The sequence below is a fragment of the Glossina fuscipes genome, unplaced genomic scaffold (assembly GCF_014805625.2).
Source record: "Glossina fuscipes isolate IAEA_lab_2018 unplaced genomic scaffold, Yale_Gfus_2 257, whole genome shotgun sequence".
NCBI lineage: Eukaryota > Metazoa > Arthropoda > Insecta > Diptera > Glossinidae > Glossina > Glossina fuscipes.
In genome coordinates, this window is record NW_023998600.1 from 596693 (window position 1) to 620082 (window position 23390).

Here is a 23390-nt window from a genome sequence, read left to right on the forward strand (position 1 = left end):
TCAAGATATTACTTAGATTGTTAATCGCATAACACGTTTTGCTTATACCGTCGTCGACCACATCCCCTCCTTCGTTTATGTTTTCTGAGAATTCTCCTTGCCCGATTATCTGAAATTCAGGTTGCATATCTACCTCTATATAAAATCATTCAAACTCGTTTCCAGCCGAGCGATTTTTTACTGTTCCCGCCAAAAAAACTAAAATCCTTCAATGATTTTTTTGAAAACGTTTACAATAAAATTGACTGCACTGCTAAACTCTTACTGTATATTTTGTTGCTGATAGATGATGATTGAAGACGAATACATTAGCAGTCATCTAGCTGACTTGTATACTTACTTATATTATAGTTTCGTTTTGCACATGAAATGTATTTATATAATTAGGTAATAGGCCTTTGGCTTTATAGTTAATAAATAGATGAATAAATGAAAATGAAATAAATATCTGACTCGGACTTAAGACTATTTGCGCTGAAATAATGAGCTGCTTTCATCAAAGTCTATTCATATTATTGCCAAGGAATATTCTAATGAATAAGATAAGCTCTTTCCCTTTGGCGTTTCTGCTTGTAACAAGCAATTAAACCTTACTGCTTACAAGGCTTCACAAGTCATAACTTTGAGAGTTGCTAGACAAGGGAAGGCAATATAAGCGCTGTCCGTAACCTTAAATGCTGAATTGTATTAAGACTACATATTCTATCATCATGCCTTGCTATTGAACTCTTTTAATGTTATTGCCAAAGAACGAGTGTCATCAATGAGATAATCTCTCCTTTTCGCCTTCCTCATAATCATTTAAGACTTAAAAAAGCTTAGCATTGTCTCTAAACTGATAATTAAGTTATTAGTCGTAATATCTTAAGCCAGATGCACCAGCAGCATAAACAGTATAATTTTCGTTTGCAGACATTACCCTAACGTTTAAAATGCTACGATTTGTGATTGATCATCAAATTATTTATAAGAGGGTTGAGAGGGACCAATGCAAGTGCTACCAATGCTACTTGTGAAAGAAAGGTTTCAATTAACTCTCTCAGCTTAATTTGTCATCCCTAAATTTTTTCTCATAAATTTAGTGATTTATCGCGCCAGCTCTCAGCTTAGCTTAGCGTTTCAGATCCATAAAAATTGAATAGCATATCTTTCGAGGTGAACTGAAAACACGTGTTTCTTACACGTTCTTTTGTTGGAAAAAGATTGACGAGCATATTGAATAATAAATTTTTCTTTCTAGTCAACTTTTTTGTATATAATATTTTGAAAAAAATTTTGACCTTTAATCTAATAATACATCATGTCAAGCTATGAACAATATTGTCTGACTATAAAGCTACAACGAAATCCTTTTAACGCCCCTGCAAGCTCAATAAATTATTAGCTTTATAAATATGGAAGCATATGATGAAATTGGAAATGAAAATTATGTTCAATGCTCTTCATTTTTCACTCTCCACCTCTCTCTGCATATATCTCTCTAAGAGTAAAAGTAATACAAAGCTGACAACATGTATACATGTCAACAATTTCCTGATACTGTAATACGGAATAACAACCACACCAGCAACAACAGCAACAACGAAAAGAACAAAAACAATAAAAGTAATAATAACAAATCTGTTTATGATCATTACAAACAACAAAAGGTCAGTTAATGTGATGTTCATTATGAACGTTTTGACAACAAATGGATTTATAAGTTTGATATAATAAAGTTAATCTTTTTATTATTGGGAAAATATTAAAGGAAAATTGATTTAATTAAACTTTACATGATTGTGTTTCATAAATTTCTGGTTAATTTGTTTTGTTTATATATTTTGTAAATATAAATAAATTGTATGCGTTTCACTTAAGGAAACATAGATACAAGCACTTAATAATTGTATTTAAATAATATTGTGACATTTTTATGATAAATTCATATTTGTAAAGCAAAAAACAAAAAAAAATATTGAATTTATTGCATTCAGCCTGAAAGCATTCATAATGATTTATTGTGTAAACAAATGAAAACGCTATAGTTACGTATGAAGCGCGACTAAACGCCATGCAGCACTTCGCTTCATGCAATTATTCATATAACGACTTTTCAAAAGAAGATTTTGTATTGAAAGCCATCGAAAAAATGTTCCAATCCATGCAATTTTCAATAGCTTTCGCCCTTGGACCAAAGCAATATTGCAGCTTGTAATATGGACTGACGGACGGATAAGCTTCGCTTCATTTTCGCTTCAGAACGCGAAATTGAATCGAGCGGTATAATACATGGCAGGTCTACCTCATGTCTTCTCGAGTATTGTATACAAATACGCACAAACTTTCCAAGAATTCTACGATCCTCACATTGCCAAGCTTCTGTTCATTTGCCTAATTAATCTTTGACAATGCGTTCATCATGTCTCGGACAAAAAATATTTTTTTATCTTTTGCTATTCGATAATGCCTTCCTTTGTTACTTGCACCACTAAACAAAAGCATGTTAAAGCCAGTTGAAATGTCTGCTTTAGAACACAGGAGATTAATTCTTAGGTATAGATTCCTTTCCTAACCTAATCATTGATGATTAACTGATAAACTATTACCCCTAAAGTCGAGTCTTAGAGTATACTCACTTCGATATCGTTAAACAAAGAGATATTGTTATTAATACCTCATTAAATATTCAGGTTGTCATCGCATAAACTATGAATATTTACTAATGATGTATTTAATACAATCCCATTGCGTCTGTGTGGAAATATTAACGAATATTATATATTCGTAATTTTCCTTTATGGCTTCCGCTTGAAGAGTGGACGTTTTAGGGGATGAAAATCACAGTACCAGCCTAAAAATATTCACAATTTTTTTCCGTTTGATAGATGATAAGGCAATAAAATGATAATATTTGGCTGCATTAAAAAAATATATATTTTTAAGGAAAAACTAAAAAATTGCAACAACGCAGAGACATTCGCGGGGTACGTTTATTTATTTACTTATTTTATTTTTTAACTTAAGAAATTTAATTAAAACAAACAACTTGACTCTTAGAAGTAAATCTTATGTTAGGTGTTATTAAAAACTGACGCAAACTATAGAAAAAAACAAAAATTACTAATATATGAAAAGAATAAAATTCATCCGCCTGAGTGGCCGAGTAGACAAGAGTCTCGACTAGCAAGTCAATGCTTTAAGATTTTAGTCTTCGAATTTATTTTCTGGATAAATTTATAATAATAATAATAATAATAAAATTCATGTGTAAATAAGCAAGAGAGAGAGAGACATAGAGAAGAAAAACTAAAAAAGTATGTACAGATCTACTACAGAGGCACACCCGCAGCCGGTATAGATCCGAGTTGTGCGTGAACTGTTAAGCCATTGCAAGCATGTAAAAGCTTGTCAACCGACAATTGTAAAAAAATGCATTTAATTTTCGAATGTTCGTAAGATATTAAGATTACAAGTTAACTTACATACGACATAGGCAAACCGTTGATTTGATAGAATTTAATGAATCCGGTATTGCAATTAAATAATGGATATCCTTTAGATGTTTATAAAGGATTCTGAATGGACTGAAAAGCTAGGGTGTATAAAGTCCTTACAGAAATGACTCGAGACATTTCAGTTACATAACAGAGGCATAGTCAAGTACTGGTCTAACTGAGCTCATATATGGCCTTTTTGTAATGTAAGGATCGTTAAGCTCTTCGGCCCACCATTTAATGAGGTTTAGCGCCGATCTAGCTTTACTTAAAGAGATCTCTCTCTAGTCTTCCATTTTTTGTGAATCGATGATATAATTAGAAGTGAATGAATTCCTCCCCGAGTTTCTTGCATTTTTTTGCATTTTTAATTTTTTAAAATCTAATGCGCACCATGCAACCATATTATTTAAATCAGTTTGTAGCTAATACGAGTGCGATTCCAAGAAAAAGGAAGAAAACATTTTAACGGAAGGAGACGTGCCGTAAGCAATGATCTATATTTACCTCTCTGGAAAAATAGATAGCATTTTTTGCATATGTTAATTTTTGTATAATTGACGAATGTGTGATCGAAAAAGTCAATTTCCGAAGAAGAAGAGAATCTTTTTTGCTAATAAAAAATATTTACATTAGTTTTTCAAAAATATCCTAAATACTTTTCTAGATAAGTTTGTTTTAAAGACACTGCAAAAATTTCGAATGAAAATGAAAGAAATAATTTGACTTATGCTGACTGCCGTTTTCAAAAACTATGTTTCGCGATAGACGAACTTAAAGTTTCAAGTGCCCGCATACCGCCACACAATCATATTCGAAAAAGCAAATTTTTTCAACACATAAAATTTTGCCACACCCCCAATTCTCTTTTTATGTCATTCTTGACATAACGAACGATCATTTAAGCCAATAAAAATAAACCTTGATCTTCTGAAACATTTGCAAAGGTCTCTTACTCCTTTAACTCTATGTCTGCAGGTAGAAAAGTGCGAGAGGGCGACTTTAAAAATATTGACTTTTGTGTGATTGGCGAGTATACGTTAATATGTAACCTCAAGCAATCCAATTTTTGAACTTAACAAAGGCAAACATTTTTAAAATGTATTGCTTATTGATTTATGCCTTCTTATGCAATACAAGGAAATGAGCACTAGCTTCAAAGTTCTTCGGTTCTGCTAAAAACAAGGTTTAAATTAACTTGTCGAAAATCTCGCTCATACTTTCCCTCAACGTATTATTATAATTACATTGAAAATAAGGATAACCTCAGTGTTATTACAAGGACATTGTTACAAATATTAGGTTGGAAACTATAAAACGGGCGTTGAATAAAAATAAAAGCAAAAATGTGTATTAAGTTAGTGCGGTCGTATGTAACATGCAGAATGGTTGAAGATAGTCGCGCCTTTTATTATATTCGTAATCGTAATCTAAATTGATTTAAGCCTGTCTGTCCGTCTGTGTTCTGTCTATGTAAATTAGTGTTCAAGCTACAAGTCGCAATTTTTGAGATACTTCGATGAAATTTGGTACAGTGCCCCCCCAAGGACAAATGCAAATGGTTCGGATCGGTCCACTTTCTCGAAAAAAATTGCAATTTTAAACATTTCTCAGCAAAAGCAGCCAAGTAGTAGTATCTCTCAAATTCACTTTGGACCGTCTGGGGCCATTTTTGAATCCCATCTCATGTAACGAATGCCGAAGTTCATACGACAAAAGCATATAATTTTTAATGCTTCATGATGAAAATGTATCATAATAGTAATTTAACATAAAAAACTTAACTGTATGAAATAGGGGTCTTGTCGGCCAATTATTTGGATCGTATTCTAATAAGAATTTTCACGGAATTTTCACCGTTTGTAGAGTAGAAAAGTCTAAGTTTTAGCATGTGGTAATGAAAATTGACCTGCAACAGTAATTTCGGATATAAGGACAACGGTAGACAACGTAGTGTAGGGTATTTAATAGTCGGCCTTGCCCGACCATTTGTTTTGTTGGAAATGCTTTTAAACGAACGTAAATACTTTCGGCTAATGGAAGAGAAGTTAGAAATCAAAACTTAAGACAGTACGTTACACTTTTTCTTCAGAGATTTGTTTAACGCAACTAATCTTTTAAAAGCGCTTAGGTTGAAGAGCACGTAATTTGGGGGGAAAAAATCCGTTTTTTCGTGTAATACGCGTGCGCATTTTTTATATATAATCAAAAAAGCTTAGTCGCCATTAAAAGAACTAGACTTACGGAGGTTTAGAGGTTTGCCTGCACGGCTATCTTTCCCATGTTACTTGATTCGATTTTTCGATCCATAATACCACAAAATTTCACAGTGACGGCATAAACGTTTTACGAGAAAAATTGCAAATAAAGTCAGTTTAATAAAGTTCACATAAGCAAAATGTTTTTGTATTCTGGTGGAAAAACGTTAAGGGCTTTTGCTTTGGCGCAAAAACGCAAACACATTGACATGAAGTACATCTAGCTTCATGTCAGAGAAAATTAACAAAAATTAACAAAAACTTGATCCATAAATCCTCAATCCTTATTTTGTCCCTTCAATTTCAATCCATCGATTAATTGATATCATTTCCCGTTCCCCTCGCTGTAGTGTCTTATACCAATTGTTCTCAGTCGCAATCTATGCTTAATATCAATTCTATTGTGTTATCGTAAATTTTTATCGTAAAGTTTGTTTGCGAATTGTATCATTTAGTGTAACCGTCGGCTATAAATCAAAGCTTCGCGTATTTGTGACGTGGACTACTGTCATGTTCCATGCAAATACTTTGGCGCGTAGTATTTTTGGTCTGTAACACTTTCTGATTCATTGAATCTAATAAAGATATGCAAGAAACCAAACAAAATTAATGTTATTGCGATTCTCTTTTTCTATTTCTCGTTGTTACATGCCATCGCTGTTTTCTGCTTTTACGGCATTTTTAAAATTATGTGATTGCAATTCGGTATCAGCATGTTTCATCCGTACATTTCATTTGTCTGCGACAGCGGAACTTATTTTGCGTGGCTGATGTTTAGCTTTTTCTTATTAATTTTTTATTTAAAAAAAATCAATTTCAAGAATTAAAAGCACTACAATAATATAATGCATGTCGTTAAATACCCTGCGCCATCCTACATTTATTCGACTTTTCAAATAAGGCGTTTTATGGAAGTAGTCGAAAAGGTGGTCCGGATCGAAATATTGTCAATGGGGTTCATTCTTAGGTCAAAACAAGCCACTATACCAAATTTTTTTAAAAATATCTCTGGAGTTGCGGTCTACAGTTTGAACAAAATAAAACAAGTGGAAACGTTATAATCGGGCAAGGCCGACTATTGACTACACCACATTTTCTAACACAATTCATATTTTTGGCATAGAATACAAAAATTACATCCTGTTTTTATATGAACTTACTATTATGGAACTATATACTAAAAATTACATCTCTTTGCACATAAAGAAGAAGAATTTATTTCTGGATCTAGGCATCTTGTTTAATCGTAAACTTCGATTCAATTTGTATGTTGAACATTCTATAAATGAAGCTTCATCAAACGATGGTGGAGGGACGTTGATGACCCTTATGTGACGTGAAGTCTCCACGCCACTTTAGTGCGTTCTTTATTGGACCTCGCTATGCGAATTCCATAGAATCTTTGCAAGAGGAATATCTGCTTTATGCTTTAAGAAAGGGATCCCAACCTTCTTCACCAGTGTTTGTCATCGGGTTGAAACCCGTTGGTGTATAAAATTTCTTCAAGCTGTCTCAAAAATTTCGACTTGTAGCTTGAACACAAATTTACATGGGCAGACTTCAGACGGACAGACCGGCTTACACCGATTCAGAAAATGATTCTGGTATAATAAAAGGTAGGTCTATCTTAAGCCTTTCTGCGTCTTACATATGTCCACACGAGCTTAATGTACCCTGTACCACAGGTGCTGTAAGGTCATACAAAACGGACAGACTAGCATAGAGAAAGAGAATCAGAAAGGCATTGTTTAGTCAGGATCTATCCCAAGTCCTTCTGGCTGTTTTATACATCTTCATAGACTTAATGTAACCTTGTATGGCGAGTGGCGAGAGACTATGAACATAACTTTAAATTTATGATGTAAGTATCATATGCAAAGATTGAAGTCAATACATCAATTTTCTATAGATCGTCATTTGATTGCAAATTCTTTTGTTACTCCACTATAGACTTTTGATACTTCTCCGCTTTTCTTTAGATAAAAATATTTTGAAAAAAGCCCGTGCAATCGTGTACAAACTTCTCGATAGCTTGGCTTAATTTATTGAATTTTTCTTCTAATTCTACTTTTAATTGTTCTCCGACATTTGTTCATTAATTGTTACTTCGCAAAAGCCTTTTATTGCATGGCAGTTACAGGTATAAGCATCAGAAATTATTATTTGCTTTTATTATTTCCATGTCATTTTGCTGTTCCCTTTATCAACAAGATTAGGCAGGCTTTCCCTGTCGATTCATTTCTTGCAAACGTTTGCTTCTCATAACAATACCGTACCTTTTTCTATGGAAACAGTTGCTGCAAAAGAAAACATAAGGCTTGACATTCGTTATGGCAAAAAAGTCACACGTAAACAAATGCTGTCATTTCTTTGCTGTCAACGAGTAGGTCGATGTTAGAGACGTTGAAACGGACGTGAAATCTGTCATCTCACCATTGATTCGTTTCCGGCTCTTTAGTTATTAAAGGCAAGCTCTCAAAGATATTATATATTAATAAGTGCTCAGTTGTTCTGAAGAAAACTTGTATTCTTATGTACTTATGTTGTAAAACAATTAACGTTACTCATTTTGCATTCTCAAGATCGTGTATGTATAAGATAATAATTTTGAGTTGAAAAGGGAACTCGAGCTTGCGGCTTTCACAAGGAAAATTAAAACTGAAAAAAAGCGACTGTTTACCTAATTTGTGCAGGTGTAGAGAAAGTCAAGACAAAGCGTCTTCTGTCTTACGGCCGTAATCGTGATATTAACGGAACAATCTTTCACACTGATAATATAGATACTTGTCTATGTTCTTACACGGTAAAAAAAGTTCTTTACTTCCACGCTTAGCTTTAAGTTATTTTCACGTATTTTGACGTTGCCAAGTGTCAATGTTTAAGATAGTGTTAACGCATGACACTGAATTAGAAGGATTATCGTATTTAAAGTACAGCTGACCAGCTGACTTCGAATGATTGTAAGGACAGGCAGTAGAAATCGTCCAAAGAGCGGTTAGCTGGATATGGTTATTGCCATTTCCGTTCTTGCTTCCTTTCGAAAAGTCACCAACACCACTCCGACCTTGGTTAGGACACATATGAATTATCAACAATGAGAAGTTATAGTCAGTAGTGGCCGATAATCTCAGCTGTCCAAGATTGCCTTCGATAATTTAGGTATAATAAATATTCGAGTTTGATATTGAAAATAAAAGCCGTTTAGGTTAGCGTTATTGTAGTTACTGTTAGTTCGGGCTGTCCGTTAAAGACATTGGCTTACTGGTAATTCGAAGAAGTTTAATGGGTGGGAAGACAATAACGATAATCTTCGCCTGCAGACAGTAAGCCTACATGTTGTTTCGTTAGAGAATCGTGGAACATGCCAGTGATCTAATGCCATTAAATAATAAATTTAACTTAAAAAAATTCTCTGTAATAAGTTTGAACAATCCGGACGAAAATTTTTTGTGTTTAATGCAGAAAAGTCCAAGTGTTCACATTTTATGATGAAAACGATCCATTATAATAGTTTAATGTAAAAACTAACTAAGCTGAATTTTGAATATGTACCATCATTTATGAACCTCTTGGAGATAATTATCCTTACGCAAGATAAGCCTTTATTTGCAAAGAGATCTAATTTTTAATATATAGTTCCACAATAGTAAGTTTCTATAAAAACAAAGTATAGCTTTTGTGTTCTATGGCAAAAATAAAAATTGTGTTAGAAAATGTGCTTTAGGGTATTTAATAGTCGGCCTAGCCCGGCTATAAAGTTTTTTTCTAAATTGGTAGCATATTTCACATCATAAACCTCATTAGTGGTCCAGCTGCGTATTATTTTCTGCGACACAGAAATTATTTTTTCCAATTTTTCCAATGTGTTGAGCAAAGAAGTTACGTTAAACGTTTCTCTGAAAAAGAGCGCCGCATTAAAGTCTTCGATCCCCACATACGACCTCGAGACAATCGATGAATTGGCCAAATATCGTTGAGTAAAGATCAAAAAAAACCGGGCCAAACTCGCTCATAAATTAGTGTGATGTTATCAGTCTTCTTCGAAAATCTGCCCGCAAATAACTGAAAGTGCATTATCAGGTCCTACATGCGAAAACTACCCTTTTTTTCTCTTTCCGTTTATCTGCACTTTTTGTGCTTGGTTTTGAATTCTTCTTTAACGAAATCCCCTGTGCCAAATCGAAAAATTGTCGTAATCGGTCTAAAAATGTCTGCACAATCACAAAAAAATTTTATTTAAACGCGGCGACTCGAATAATGCGTGCCGCTTTATGCGATGACGTAGAATAATGCTATGAAATTTTATACGAATTCAATATATCAAATGGTTGCGACATACCGACACATTATGCCACGTATATATCCAGTAAATGCATGTTCGCTTCGTATATCGTATATTTACATGAGTAACCGAGTGTACAAAATCTGCGACTAACACGTCATTGTTCGCGGCTTAAAACCTCAACCCGGTGAAGTTGACTTGGCCACATATACTTGGCACAACGTTTACGGATAGATTGGTCATGCAAGACTTTTTGGCGTCACTGTGTTAAGACATATAGTAACTGATAATAATAATTATTTTTTTGACAATAATACATCAAAAGTTGTACATCACTTTCATGCAAAGGTACACTTTTCATGAAAGCCCGCTTATTGGAGGAATCTCTATATTGCTGTGGTGTCCAAAGAATAGACCTACATGATCCAAATTCGGCCAGATTGATTTGTACGTCAATTTGCTATTAGTAGCTAATTTTCACTGTGAAATATTAAAAATGATATCTTTTCGCTGCATTCAGATTCGAGGATGTATGAGAGAGGGTTTAAAAAATTACGCCAGTTGAACCAAGTTTTCTATAACAATTTAGAATGTCAAAATACTATTACAGGGCAGGTTTTGTAATGAAATTATGAAAATTGCAATATTTTGCGCCACATAACGCATTTTCAGATTAGGGTGTTTTATGGGGTGCACCGGAAAAAGTGGATCGATCAAAACCTTTTTCAATAGTGCTCGTGCTTGGATTAAAGCACGTCAGTGTACCAAATTCCATCGAAATATCTCAGAAGTTGCGATCTGCAACTAGAATACAAATTCACATGGCCAAATATCGAAAGGACAGATAGATAGACGGACAGGCTTAGGTCAATTCGGAAATTAATTCTAAATCGTTTGATATAATAAAAAGTGGTTCTATTTTAAACCCTTCTGTGTGTTACATACGTTCGCACAAACTTAATATACTTTGTTTCACAAGTGGTGTACGATATAAAAACTATTGTAGATATCGAATGATTGTATAAGTGATTGTCCTCACATGCCGGACACATATTCTATGCATAAAAAATTATTAAATTGTAAATTGTTTAAATAATAATGAAAATTTCTTCTTTTTTTCTTTATATAGAAACCATACTCAATGAGATCGTAGAAAAAGTCAAGAAATTTCCCGCAAATTTTTGGTAAGAAGAAAATATTTGAAAGAATTACGTAAGAAAGTAAAATGGAAACTGTTTTACTTGCTAGAGGGAAGTAATGAGAATTAAGTTTATTGCCTGAGTGGTCAAGAGTAGGCAAGAGTCTCGACTAGCAATTCAATGGTCGGTAGGTTCAAATCTCAAGTGGGGTAGAGTTTTTTAATAAACCCGAAAGCCTTAGATGTTAGTCTTAGAATTTTATTCTCAGGCAAAATTTATAATAATAATAATAAGTTTGCCGAAATTTTCCCAAGATTTTTGCAGAGAATATATTACTGAAACTTGGCTCTAAAGACAATTTACTGAATTGTGATTCCCAATGATTGAAGACTTGTGTTTAGCAATTCACCCAATGAAAAGCCGCATACAGCGGAATATTTCTTCCAATAACCTAACATTTCAGTTTATAAGAACTGCATCTATAGATTTCTATTTGTTTATATATTTTATATCAATAGCAATATCCTAGAAAGTAAATGAAATTTTTCCGGTGATATTAAATTCAAAAGTTTTGCAAAAAGGAAAACTTTATGTACATACATAGCTAGCAAATTGAAGAAAACCCATAGAACAAGTTGAACAAAACATCAGGCAGCAAGAAAAAATGAAAGAAAAACGGAGAAGAAAAGGTAAAATCTAGAGACAAATAAAAGCAAATAATTTTCACACATAATACCTTTCGAAACTATATATATATATATATATATATGTGTGTGTGTGTGTGTGTATAAGTATACAGTAGTTTCATTGTTATTGCTTATTTTTTGTTTGAAATTTATTTTAGAAACCTATCAATGGCATATAAAACAAAATATTGACGATTTTTTCTTGGCTTTCACATACATATAACTAATAAAAATGCATAAAAGAATTTGGTTTTTTATTTTAAATTTCGTACAGAAAGTATTTTAGAAAATTGACACTACACACACCAGTTGGTTAAGTGACTTCCTTTTAAATTCTCAGGCAAAATTTTGCCAGTAAAACTTTTTAAGTAAAAAGAAAAATGATGACATAAGCATTTGAACTTTATGATTTTCACCATGTCTTGCAATCTCGTATATTGCCTAATATACACTTCATTATTTTGTTAATGATAAGTTAATGCAGCCCGGCCTTAGTTATCCTTCGAAGTGATCATGTGTGTCAACTCTATGGTTATACAAGGACGTAAGCTACAATTTGCCTGATTATTATAGCATTTTTTTTATTCCACCGTAACTTATGCTCTTTAATTGAAGAGCGATTAACTGGCAGTGAGCCGGGTAGATAAGAAGAACTATTCATTACACACTGAAGATTTATGCTAAATTGTGAAACGCGGAACACATTGAATATACGAAGAGAATAAAAGAGTGCGGACGGTAAATAAGTTTCGTGAATGAAAGGGGTTTTGCGATTGGTCTCGCCATTTGGCAAGAATTTTGTAACTTGACGAAAGAAGCAAAAACTTTCGGTCAATTTTGATTGCTTTGATAGTCTTCTGCCGACCGCGGTATCATCCTTATAGTGAGATCTATGAACTCCTCAAATTGTCAGTCAATCATCTACTCCACTTTCCCATTTTTCTCAATTTTTTTTCACCAAAATATATTTATTTTTTTTTTAAATAGGACTAACCACCTAGGGAATGGTCTCTATACCGTGTAACAAAGCCGAGGTTAGCAAGGAGTGGAAAATAAAAGGAGATAGGAAGGGCCCAGGGATTTCAACCTCCAAACTTGCGATTGTTATCACCTTGTCTATATGCCAGCCCATGTTAGCAGTAGGAAATGATCCGAGGATTCTAAATCTGGCGGATTGGATGCATGGGAAAACAATTTAAACTTTTTCTCTTTGATGTTTACTATCGTGATAAAGAAAGTGTAAGCAGACGGGCCTTGACATTCGTGTTGCCAAGTCATGCGCATCTGTTTAGAAACTTCCATATAATATTTTGTTATTGTAATTATATGGCAGGTTTTCCCAAAGAAGAACCTATGCCCGAGTGGGTATTAGTCGAACTAAATCGTTTCGAATCTCACAACATTGCCATGTTTTTTCCAGACTACACATTCGTTGAGAGTACGCCTCTGATGGCTGCCAACGTCGTGCAATATTCAAAGTTAAGCTTAACTCATCCTATCTTTCTCACAGCATGTCGGGTATTTCTAGGACTTTTTTCTTTCCAGAAAATGCTTCTAGAACCACAAGAGTTAGTAATTGCGATCCAGACAACTGATTTTTCACAAATTATTATAAAAGGAAATATAAACGCACTGTACTCATATAATAATTATGTTATAAAACAAATAAGAGAAATGTTTCAATCTCAGCATCTTCGGCCTCTCTCTGACACCAGCGAGCATTCAGGAGGTGCCGGCTACAAATTTGAAATTACTCGAAAATAATAGAACGCTTCAAGGAAGCTAACATATATCAAACCATGAAGATTGTCTAAGTCTTTTAAGTAAAAAAGAAGTAAAAATATTATAGTCAGGCAAGGCTGATCATAAATTCTCTCCACCAAAATCCTAAAATTATACCCCGCTTACATGTAAAAGCATACTTTGCTTGAGTGGACTTACATTGGTGCGTGAACTGTCCTGGCTTAAAGGTCTTACTAATTTTTACGTATTTTTGTTAGAAAGTACTAGAAATTAGACTTCATTGCCACGTAAAAGTATACACTTTATAAGAACCCTTGTATTGCATGAAGTCCAGGAAATAGTTGTCTAGTTTGGGTAGTTTCAGCGACTTTCATTATAAAGTAATTAAAATACTCCTCTTTTCTGTCAAATTCCTCGCGGGAATTAATGTTCGCTATGTAGTATTAAAATATGTAAAATCTTACCTAGGAACGGTTAGGTAACCTAAACGATATGCGATTCAAATTTATCACATCAGTTTGATATGCCAAATTTCTAATACTAGGCGAAGTTATGACAACTGCTAGTTTTTTTCACACAATGACATTTTTTGAGAAACGCGTTATATGGGGAGGGATCGCAGAAATAGTCTTGTGCAATCCTTTTGCAATAATGTTCGCCCCTTGCCCCATAACATTTCACTGCAACTTGTAGATTAAACACAGCAATATTGCTCATAAGACGGACTGACCGACACACGTGCTTAAATCGATTAAGAAAATGATTCTGAATCGATTGGTATAATAAAACCTTTTACGTTTAAACTTTTCTGTACATGCGCACCTTGTACCGTAAGTGGAATCGGTTAAGAAAATATTAAAATCTTAAAGCGTATATCTTTCCGTGGAATAATCATAGTGCAGAAATATCTTTAAAGTGCACTCTTTCGGAATGACTTCGCAACAAAATCATTTTTTCGCTTTTCTACGACATAGTGGAAAGCACATATTAACCGTAAGCAATTCTTCCAATTTGTAAAAATGGCAGGCGGCCCGATAAAACATAGTGTCTTCTCTCATTAATTCTTAGGGCACAACTCACCCATTTTAAAAAAGGTATATGAAACATATAGATTTTTGCAAATTTTTATGTCATGCATCTAATCGCCATAAAGCTTGCTTATTAACGCATTGATGTGCTTTAAATTGAGCTGTATCTGTTCGTGATGAAAAATGTCTTTTTTGGTTAAGTGACTGTCCACTGAAATGGAATCTAATCGAAAAAATGAATGTCAATCTATTGAAACTGAAATGCTTTTCGCACTTCTGAAATCAGTGTGCCTTTAAACGCATCTAGAATCCAGATGCTGCGAACTATGTTTTTGAACTTTAATCGCAACGCTAACGGATTGCAAAGCACTCGATCTAATCGGAATAAGGCGAACATTTTTGTTTCGACCTTTTTGCACCTCAAACTGTTATTGGCATAGTAAGGCTTACAGATAGCATCGAAGTTTTGGAATCATATACCGCTCTTTTGCTAAGAGTAATAGTGAAAGAAACGGTCGTAATATTGTTTTTCAAATCTACGGACATTGTTAAATCGATTCCACACTTTGTGAGAATTCCACTGTCAGGATAAACATTTGGTGCAAACGCAAAAAGGTAAAAATAAAGATAAGAATAAAAGCGAACGTTTTTATTTTATTCGAGTATTATTTTATGGTAAAGCATTGTCAAATTAATTGTAATTTACTAAATTTTATGTTTATGTTTTTTCAAAATATGCAAATGCGTTATTAGTTTTATGATGAAGTTTTAATTGTTTTCGATAGATATATATAATCTATACGTGTGTGCGATCATATAGTGTTTACACATTGCATGGTTAAAATTCATTGGCAATTACATAACCATCATTAGACCAAATTTTCTGATATAACATGCGGCGGTTTTTTTTTTTTTCGGTTGCTTTCACTACACTGCATACATAAACTTTAATTTTGTTTTTAGAATCACAACTTTTCCAATGGAAAAAATTGTAATTTTGTTTAGTATTTATTTATTTATTTATTTTTTGTTTTGTTTTTTTTTTTTTTTTTTGAAACAGTTAAACGGAATTGTTTTAGTCTAATCCGCAAAGCATTTCTGAATTATATGTAATTGTATTAAAATGATATTTTATTTGTAAAGGAAATTTTACATTTGAAATTAGCGTTTATTATATAATAGTTTTTTTTTACTCTCTCTCTCGGTGTGTTCGCAGGACAATAAACAAAACGTTTTTTTCCTTCATATTTATTAATTTTTTTTTTTTTTTTGTGTGTTTGTTAACTAATATGAAAACTATATGTAACACATATTAAGTAAGTATTCGTATATGTATACATAAGCTTAAATAAATAAATGTATTTACAAAATTTTATGTAAAATTTTTAGGAAATCTGCTTAAAAATTTGACAATGAAATAATAATAATAATAGAAATAATATATTTTTACACTCCATAAAGTTTGAAATTCAAATATCAAATTTAAAAAAAATATTAAAGCCTAAAAATATGTTATAGTTATCAATATTGCACAATGCCAAAACGTATGCTGTAAGTACGTGATTTTAATATGAATATGCATTGCAATATCTAATAATTGTTTGAAAATGTCCGATAAAATTTGCTAACGAATTTAATATATGACTGGGTTCGGCTGATTGCATGTACTTGGCAGTGCGGCTTTTACAAAATTCCAAGCTATGTGCTTTCATATAAAACGTGTTTTAAAAATAGCTGCCTTTGGTTATCGGTTAATATTTGTGGATAACAACGGCGGGAATAGCATGCTAAGCATCCCTACACCAATAATCTTCAATGAAAAAAGTAAAAATGCTGTTTTATATCGATAGTAGCGTTATTTGAAAAAACGCATTAACATTAAGGAGAATGTATTTAGATGTTAATCTGCCAATTCCGTGATAAGGCTAACATAAGCTTATTCTTCGATCCTACTTATAAAGTTTTTCGGCAATGGAAGACCCCTTTTAACGACGTAGGAATAATCCGAATAAATGATCTTTTTTTAAACAGCATTCTTACCACATTGAACTTTAAAGGTTTGTTGCTCTGAAGCTTACATTCGAACGGAGAAGTCAGCCAACAACACTGTGATGAAGTATGTTTCTCTCTCTCTCTCTCTCTATTAAAGCCCTTAGCTGATGGTTCATCTTAATTGAAAGGTCGAAATCAGGCTCTTAATGGTTTTCTTGACAAAGCATATTTCATTTACTCTGCACATAAAACAAGATTTTCATCTTTGCTCTAAAATTTCAAATATTCTAACGAATCAATTATTGTTCTGTTCAAATGAAATTGCTTAGAAACCAACTAGAAACCTTATAAACTTTGATATCATATACTAGTCAAACAGATGTAATGCTTTACGACGGTGAACCACAACTATTTGTTGACAGAATGCTTTCCTGGGTAAAGGAAAAAAACTGATTAGAGAATATATGGAAAATTTGTTTCTCAAGCCATTTAAGCTCAAACTTGTCAACATGAAACTATCTCTTAAACAATTCCTTATCAAGTGTTGTTTGAATACCAAAAATTTTCGAAGACTTATAAAGAACTATTGTAAATTTCCTTGAAACGATTGCAACATAACAACAATGGTAAAAACAAATCGTTTACAATCGAACCTTTTAACTGATTTGATTGTTTTTTATGGTTTCCAATTGCTTGAATCACTTGTAAGCATTTTAAAAATTTCAGAGCTATAAATGAACAAATTGCTTATGAATTTAATGCCTAATAGTGTTCGTTTAATGCTCTATCATAAATTTAAAGCCTTCAAGCTTTCAAGCCTTTCAATTTTTGGAACTTGAATTGGCCTGTAAATCAGTCATGGATTTATTGAAAAGTTTCTTAAAGAGCCGGAATGCTTATAAGAGCTTAAGCGGCTGAAAAAGGCTCGGGCCCTTTTACATCCTCCTTAATGTTTAAAGAGGAACGTTTGAAATGAATGAAAACTTTTCGAGAGTAATAATTCTTTAAATGGTGGCTGTGAAGTCAATCAAAAAGCAAATCAGTATGCTTCGGTTTACATTTCGCTAGCGATATACTTTAGATAAAACGCGATTTAGAAACAATTAAATATTGGTTCTTTCACAACTTCTTCTTCTTCTTCTTTTGTAAACCTTAATGTTAATCGAATCAACGAAGAAGTCGAAAATTAACTTGAATTTTGTCGCATGGTCTTATAGCTAATTTCACGCATCATGCATTAGGTGTCAGTTGAAAACAAGCTCATAAAGAGATAATGAAAATATCGTTTTCCTCATCCAATGACTGTTAGCGGATATCGATGTAATATTAGCTGAGCACTCTTTTTTTTTTATTAAATTTATCATCATCTAAGCACACAAAAGTAAATCCTCATAAAATGACGCATTGTTTCTGCATTTACGTTGACGAGCAGCCATCGAAGATATGTCGATTTACACATTTCGAGCGTATAGAACTTATTACGACTATTAAAACTCTCATCGAATACTCCATAAACAATTTATCTGCTCAGTTGCTATTTTGCACAAACATACAAGGACCGCTAGAAAAATACTTACTTAGGCGGGAGATTCTATGCGCTAGATATGAATTTGTAATAATAGCCATGAATAAATCTTACGTAAAGATTGACAGACATAGCTGAAAACCGAGGCTTCAATGATAAGTAAGTTATGCGACGCTTAATAATGCATGCGTTCATTAATCACCAGAAGAAGAGAAAAGTTATGAAATTGTTTACGTATACTTGATTACATCGAGTGTTGATTAGGAATAGAAAATCATGTTCGTATGTATTTGCTCTTAATTGCTTTGCTAAAAATTGATATAACAAAACTTTTATTACGATCTACATTAGAGTATGGATTGGCTTCTGAAATAAGTTATTTGTTATTCAAAAAATTAAATTGTTTTGGCAGGTACGGCGGCCGGTACGGAATACATATACACCGTATTTTTATATATACATAGGGTTTACATATCAGTTTTTTCATCCCCTTTTAATTCTGTCTGTCCATTTACTTTTAAAACATAGAACGCAATCTTAAATTCTTCTCTTATCCGGCCTCCCACGTAAATATATATATAACTTCCAACTGTTGTTGCATATGTAATAATTACCTCTGAGTGGACAAGATTTGGGGAAGACAGATAATTAATTACTCCCGGTATTTGTTTTTTACATTGGAGGTTACTTTCTCTACTTTCATAGTTCTAGTGTCTTTTGACAATTGCATTTGCCAAAGTCGACCAACTTCAACATGTTTTATTAAAGTTCGCTTTCGGCGCCTTGTGAAAAATTCGAATAATGCTTCTAAAAGAGTCTATTAATAATACTTACGCGTTGAAATTTATTGGTTAGGCGCCATTTTAACTCAGTCAATCATGTTCTTTGTGCAGGATTCCTTAACCAGATCGGCGATGATTTGTGTATGACGTAATTATTCTCAAGAATGAGGCTCACTTTCAAGTTTTGATTGATGAAAAATTTTGCGCTTTAATTAGAAACGTGAAGCTTTAAATGAAACGCAATCAATTATAGTCACGAAAGATGAAAATTTGGTGTCTAAATGTCTTACTCTACTTTCTCGTTGCCTATGGTCTCATAGATAAAGTTCTCGCCTTGGCAGATATTTATGACCATTAAATGATCTTGATAACCAACTAGCCTCAAAACTTGTAAGTCAAAATATTTTACTACGACATTTCAATAAGACAACCAGAGCATATATAAAGTACATCCGAGCTATGCTATACGATTGAGAAGTAGCTTGCAACGTTTACAATATACAATATATTTTTTATAGCTTAGGTATCCCCAAACTTCCTAAAATCTATTGCTAATTTTAGGCTGCAGCTACAACCATCCCCACGGAGTGCTGAAAACTGAGAATATATACCAAACAGCACAATTAGTAGCTTCTAACATTCTGGTGCGAAAGATGTAGTAAAATGCTACGAACGCGTAAAGTTATTAAAACCACAGCTCGATGAAGAGAACCACTTATTTTAGGTGTCGAAAATGTATACACGGCACTAGGACGCAATCACAACAAAAATACCTTTACATGCAACGTTTATTATGGCTTGTAAAGATTTAGAATACTCGAAATATATTCCCTGTTCTCCTTCACCATTATAACAGTTAATTTTTTTTTTTTTTTTGTTTTGCATATCTAGTGATCAGGGAGACTGAAGTGGCTACACAGAGATACGACTTGGCCACACCCTGGGTGGTATATACCTGATCGGTATGTGTTATGCGTTTACGAATCAAGCATTCACTATACCTGCGTTCGCACGCTTACGGTCTACCGCACTAGGTACAACATTATTCGTAGCATTTTTCTTTTCAATTCGTGTTCTTACACTTTAGTAAATAAACTTAAGTCTTTGTTTTTCTGCTTTTTGCTCTGTGCTGTACTATAGTTGATTTAATGGCTAAACTAAAACTTTGCTCTAATGAATGTTAAAAAATGCATACTTTTCGGAGTTGCATAAGAAAAAATTTATTACTATTTTTTATGTATAAAAGTGTAACGAAAAACTTTTTAAAAAAATTTTGGTTTTGTTTTTTTTTCATATATTTTCACTTTATTGAAGTTTTAAAATTTTCTTATTCAAGTTACCTACGAGTTGATTACGTTCCTTTATTGTTTGGTTCAAAGAAATTCTCTTAGTGCATAATAAACATTACAAGCTACAGACAGCATTTCAATCATATCGTCGGAAAAGCATAAAAAAAGGTAACGTAAAGATTGAAAATGAAAAGTTAAGCCCTTGCAGTTAGATTCGTTTTGTTCGAGCTAAAAGCACAACTCTTATTGCATTGTTTCCTTGACTTTGATCCGTTGGAAAGCTGAAGAAATATTGTAAACAGAAAAACTCGATAGCTTTACAGTACAATGCAACGCATACCTCCCTTTTGTTTCTTTTTTTTTCCTTTTTTTTTTTTTTTTCTTCCTTTTGTTTTTCTATTTTCCTTGCTGCTGCTTGCCTCGGTTTGAGCAACATACGAAAATATTGCAAATCCTTTATGCATAAAGCATAAAAGCAAATCGAAAAATTGAAAATTGTTTACTCAACAATCATCAGCGAAGAAACTTGGAAAGTCAACTACTGCCAGCAATGGAACAAACCCCGCTTGATAACCTTCTATCAACTTTTAGATTTTTTACATTTAAAATTCAATCCTTAAATTTCAATCTTTTCACAATTCCTTCGTTCCGCTCCTCGCAGCGAGCAATGACAAAAGGTGAAGAATTTCCTAAAGGCATTTCCATATTGAAATGATGCGACAAAACATTTCGCAGAACGAGAAAATGTAATTGAAAAATAGAAAAGAAGAAAGAAAGTCAAGAGAATAATTAACATCCAAACTCGTCTTCTCGTCCCTCATTTCAATTGAAGAAAACTTAAAAATTATCTTACATCGGTTAGATGCCGTTTTTAATAAACGTTATTCGTTGTCCTTTTTTGTGGAAATTTTGCATTTAGGACCAATCGACTGATGTATATCGGTCGATCTGTCAATTGTCAGTCCGGGTACGCAAAAAAAGGGCATTACATTATATGTTATTACTACGTTGGATGTCCAACATATTGTTTGTAGAATACACACGAGTTGTTTTATCGTTGCTTTATCACAGTTTGCGAGTAAGCAGCAAAACAACTAGAAAACACAAACGTTCTCAATTTTCAACTTTGTGAGGGTGCGTTCCTTCACCGAATTGACTCATTTTCAATACCACCTAAGGTGCAGAGTCCTCCAATGCTCCCGTCATATTTGAACTTGACATTTTTCCAAATAGGGCATAGAGGGGCAGACGATCACACTTATATCAATTCAGAACTAGTTGCTAGTCAAGATCATATACACTTTATTGAGTCTTTAAATCCTGCTTCTATAAAACGAAGATATGCTTATGGTTCGATGATGGGTACAAAAAAGACAGTGCCAGACTAATACAGATCACTAGGTAAACCTCTGTAAACCAGCAATTTAAACAAATGTATAAAAACGTTCATCATGAAAGTGTTCGGGTATGCCAATCTAACATACTGTCACGAAAATGCTATATTTGATGATTTAAGTCTTTAGGAAAATTAGTCGACCAAATTCACAAACCAAAGGAAGGGAAAACCAAATGCGCATTCATGGCGCGTTACCTGGCTCGTGCAGCTGGCGATGGGCGAAAAGCTTCACAACAATTGGTAGAAAATTTTACAGCAAAAGAGATTGACGAATTAACGGATTGAAAACGTCGCGATGAATTTAAGTAATGGTAATTTGCTTGTGAAAGGGTACATAAGCAGAATATTTGCAAGAAGTCAAGTGAGTCGAAAGTCAGTCGAGTGAAAAGAGTTGAATTGCAATCTTCAAATGGACAAGACTAGAAGAAAATTTAAAGCTTTGTAAATACCCGTTCATTTGCATCTTCTAAGATTTCAATTGTAGTTGAATAAATGACGTGTAATACACTAAAGACTGGTTTGCGTTGCAATATATATTTATTTATATGCTGTTATAATAGAACATCTATACATTAAATACTCTTATACCCCTCCTCAGCACAAATAGTGGAACGCAAGAAGCTCTATTTGGTTTCAGAAAACGGACAGAAAGACAGACAAATATTGTTTAAAGTACAGATACATCGCTTACCATGGTACTTGCAAAGCACGGTTTGCCTACAACACGGCACAAGTTTTGCGACAGTTATGACACGGTTCGGATACAATACGTTTTTTTCCAAATGGATTTTACTTTCATGCCCATTTTATCGTTAATTAGATACGAGTTTCAACAAATTTTAAGAAAGAAACGTACATAACCTGTAATTTTTGATGAAAATTAATTTTCTGATCGTCATTATTTTATTTTTTGTATTTCATCGTAATGTGTTGAATTTCCTACCACTGTTTTTCACAAAAACTTTAAGTGAGCTTACTTCGTCATTTATGTGCACCTTTGGAACTAAATGTCATTGCAAGATTTTCATCATCAAACTTTAAGACTTAGGCTTGGTGCAACAGGGTACACATTGCATATATGACGATTTAGTTTCGTAAAAAACGCTTTCGATTCAGCACGATACAAATTAAACGCGTTAAGCGAGGGACACCTGTATATATTCCCTCTCAGCATGAATAACAGCAATAATTGGATCCTGTTTAATTGTGTCTGTCTATATGTCTGTTTTCTTAAACCATAATCATTTTGTGACGTGAAAAAGAAAAAACCCTTTAAGAGTTTCGCCTAACGCTTTCGTTAGGTTCATAAAGCCATTTAATAAAATCGTTTGTGGCCTTAAAATTCACAAATACAACAAAATTATTTTTATATATGACGATTTAGTTTCGTAAATAATATTGAATCCTGTTAAATTGTATGTCTGTCTTTACGTCCCTTTTTTGAAATCATAATTATCTTGCAGCATAAAAAAGAAAAAACCTTCTAAGAGTGCCGCTTATCACTTGTGTATAAAACCGTTTAGTAAAGTCGTTTATGGCCTCAAAATTCGAAGGCTATCCTTCCAAGGTCGAATGAAAGATTTCATCGTTTTCATTCAAAGTTATCAATTGGCATGAAAGCAGGAAAGAAATTTCTTCACTAAGTTTTACGCAAAAGTGCAGCTCGATTAAATATGCTTAACCACATGTAGTGAAGAATTTATAGCAGCAATGTGCAGATATGTGGAATAATTCTCATACATCATCATTGCCATGATAGTTTGAATAAATTAGCGAACGTTTGCAAGCTGAATT

General features: G+C 33.2%; 1 protein-coding gene across 2 annotated transcripts in view; it reads left to right on the forward strand.

Annotated features, from left to right (window-relative positions):
* The window catches only part of LOC119642809 (furin-like protease 1), a 483953-nt gene that overhangs the window by 247181 nt on the left and 213382 nt on the right, over nt 1-23390 (forward strand). The window contains exon 3 of one of the 2 annotated variants that reach the window (XM_038042089.1): nt 11146-11200. The exons of the other annotated variant lie outside the window; for it this stretch is intronic. The gene's annotated coding sequence lies outside the window, so the exon portion shown is untranslated. The remainder of the gene's footprint in view (nt 1-11145; nt 11201-23390) is intronic. 2 annotated transcript variants of the gene reach the window in all.